The sequence below is a fragment of the Trachymyrmex cornetzi genome, unplaced genomic scaffold (genome assembly GCF_001594075.2).
Source record: "Trachymyrmex cornetzi isolate Tcor2-1 unplaced genomic scaffold, Tcor1.1 scaffold922, whole genome shotgun sequence".
Taxonomy (NCBI): Eukaryota; Metazoa; Arthropoda; class Insecta; order Hymenoptera; family Formicidae; genus Trachymyrmex; species Trachymyrmex cornetzi.
Window position 1 is genome coordinate 150107 of NW_017300270.1, and position 3751 is coordinate 153857.

A 3751-nucleotide genomic window follows, 5' to 3' on the forward strand; every position below is an offset into this window, starting at 1 on the left:
AGCGAGCGAATTTCTTTTTCTTTTTGTTCAAATTTTTTGAATAAAGAATGAATTAATATATATAAAATAAAACAACATTTTATTTAAATAGTTTCAAGAAAAATTAAAATATCATCGTGTTCCTATCACTTAATTTATAAAAGAAAAAGATAAATTTTATTTCAAAAGTCAATTTTATTAAAAATTATTTAAATTTTTAACTATGATCACTATTTTTATGTTCCGACTTTTTGATGATCGGGTTTCCCATGGAGTGACTTTTTCGGAAAACGGACTATTATTCTAACCTCAAACCGACTTTTAATTTAAAAATTTCATTCATTATCTTCTGTTACAATAAAAAGTACATCGGAATTTTATTTTCTTACAGATTCTTCTACTATATCATAATTACCTTTTTTCATAAAATATTTAAAATAAATTTTCCGATTTTTCACAATTCCGGAAAAATTGGTTCATGGGAAACCGAGTCACGAAAATTTCGGACCGACAAGCAGACAAGCACGCAATTTTGTATCTCCAACAATAATCATATATATAATGGAAACAATAAATATTTATATATTAATCAATATTTATCGGAAAATTATTTATTAATAATTATTTTATTAACAATTACTAATTTTTAACCGTAACGAACTATAACGAACACAACGCGTATATCAATGAGCGTGCTAACTTGCCGAGACACTGCCGTGTTTTCTGATTCTAGTCTAGTATTTTCCGGTCTAGTACTTTTCCGAGATTCCGTTTTCCGAAATTTGACTGTCATGGGACAGCACCCTTAGGCGACGTGAGACACTAGTGACCCTTGTGAGTATACGATGTTAGCTTTTCTGTGAAAATAAAAATTGTGTCAAAATCATTATAAGTATTCCATTTTCACTCCAAATTAATGTCTGAATGTTTGTTTTCATTAAAAATTTTTTTTTCTAAAAGAATTATTTATTTTTTAGACAAAATAGATAAAACTGAAGAGGCGAGTCACGTTTTTCTTTACATATTTATCTAAATGTATATTAAAATTTACATTTTTCTAATGAAAAAATACATTATTTTACAACAAAATAAAAAAATGCGTATTTTAACTTGATTTTTTCTATATGTCCCTTACTGAAAATTACTCATATTCATGTGTTCAAATAATTCAACTTTTTGTAGAATTCGAAGTTCTAGTATTTTTTTTTCATAACTTTATATCTAAACTACAAAACCCTGGAGTGATTTTTTTATATTCGTTTATTATGAAAAGTTATAATTTTTTAAATCAAATGCCATTTTTTCCCAACTTACGAATCTTTCGGTAATTATAAATTATACTACACTTTATTATTTTCCAAAATGAAAAGTCAACATTTATTCTAGAAAGTTGGAAGTATGTTGGTGAATTTTTAGAGATTTTTTGAATTATTTTGAAGAGGTGAAAGAACGAAGAGATTCTAGTGATCCTGGTTGGTATGGATGAGGCACCAAATTGTACATGGTACGGTAAAGCCTTGTGTCCACTATGCTAGAAATCGGTCTGAGAACTCGAATGAAGAAACAATTGACCAATCGCAATGGTCATGTGATCAATTGTTCAAATGTGATTTGTTAATTTTTTCTGGGGTGATCCCGATTGATCACGGCTCGATTGGACACCACCAATCACAGCGACCGGTGCTTAGGAGCTTTGTAGTCTCAAGCGCTGTGAGTGGCTCGTCCAATTGAGCCGTGTCCAACTGGGTGCCACCCCATTTAATAAAATAATATTTATTGTAAAATATGTAGAAATCATCGTGAATACAACAAATGATCTGTTTTCTGTTCCTGCACTAGACTACACTAGAACTCTTTTTATGTAGTTGCGAATTACGTGAGAAATGTCTGCCGTACATACGCAATTCGTAGTAACTTTTGCGGACATTCGGTGCGGATTATGGATTACGGGCTGCATGTGACGGCACCCTTACGTCGCATGTGATTGCACCCTTAGAGCATTCAATAGAAAGTTAGGGGTGGCACCCAGTTGGACACGGCTCAATTGGACACGAGCCACTCACAGCGCTTGAGACTACAAAGCTCCTAAGCACCGGTCGCTGTGATTGGTGGTGTCCAATCGAGCCGTGGTCAATCGGGATCACCCCGAAAGTTAGTACCTATCCGTAAAGTCCATGACACATACAAGAACGTAAGGCCGTAACACGCAAGCAGTAAAGTCCTAGATTTATCAGAGAGGCGAAACCGGTGTTATATATTCTGATTCGCTGTTGCAATCTAACCAATTATGTGACTTGGCAGCCATTTATAGTACTAGTGATATATTTCTATTTCATTTTATCCTATACATTCTATCTCACATTATCCTACACGTCTTATCATGTTTGACATAGTTTAAAGGCAGTTTCACATCATGTCGGCCATGTTTAATACTCTCCTTAGCACCTTTGTCATACTGACTTAAGCTGGTTGCGCCTTTTTAATAAATCTAGGACTCCAGCAAGCAGTAAGTGAATTGACCAATCACAGTAGAGACCGTAAGGCCAGTAGCGAATCCAATGTTACGATTTCCTTACTAATACGTCTTAGGGACTTATGCTGGATTTACACTGCATCTGATTTTCGTCGTACGACGCTCTGCAACCAATCAGAAAACAGGATTCCGATGGATTTTACTTCGTATCATCGGAATCTTATTTTCTGATTGGTTGCAGAGCGTTGTACGACGAAAATCGGATGCAGTGTGAATCCAGCATTACGTTTTTCTATGTGCTCCCGTCTTTAAAGTTGGAAACACAATAGATACAGGCAATAGGCACAGGCAAAAGGGAATAACGAGCCGTTCAATCAGAGCTCTGAGATATAATATCGAACTTATACCCCAAAGCTCTGATTGGACGGTTCGTTATTCCCTGTTGCCTGTGCTTATTGCCTGTGGCTATTGTGTTTGCAGCTTAAAGCTCATGACACATACACGAACGTAAGGCCGTAACACGCAAGCAGTAAGTGTATTGACCAATCACAATAGAGACCGTAAAGTCAGTAGCGAATCCAATGTTACGATTTCTTTAAGGACATTCCACACAAACTTGCATAGTCGCATAAACATATGCATAAAGAAAATCATCCAATCGTAGTTACGCTTGTCTTTATGACAGAAATGTGATTGGATAATTTTCTTTAGTCCAGATCTACAATAGGTGTTTTATGCCTTATGCCGTAAGAAACTGACCAATTACAGTCGAATCCGAGAAGAATAAGCGACTGTGATTCGCCCATTTCTTATGGCTTAAGGCTTAAAACCCTATTGTAGATCCGGGGTTATGCATATGGTTATGCGGCTCTGCAAGTTTGTGTGGAATGGCCCTTACTGATTACGCCTTACGGCTTTACGTTTTTCTATGTGCTCCCGGCTTTAAGCGGGGAGCACAGACTCTTACATAACGCATAAAACATGAGGCATAAGAAAATCAACTAATCAGAGTCCTTTATTTCACGGAAAGGAAGGAAATAAAGCACTTTGATTGCTTCATTTTCTTATGTCTCATGTGTTATGCATTATGAAAGAGTCTGTGCTCCCGCTTCACTGATTATGTCGTACGGACTTACGTTTTTCTATATGCCGTGGGCTTAATCAAGTGCACGATGTAAACTATAGGCCAATGTAAAGTGTATGAGCCCAGACACAAGCTTTTGCATAACGCATAACGCATAGTGCATAAGCGAATCAACTAATCAGAAGCTTTCCTTTCCTCTCATTCCATGGAAAAGA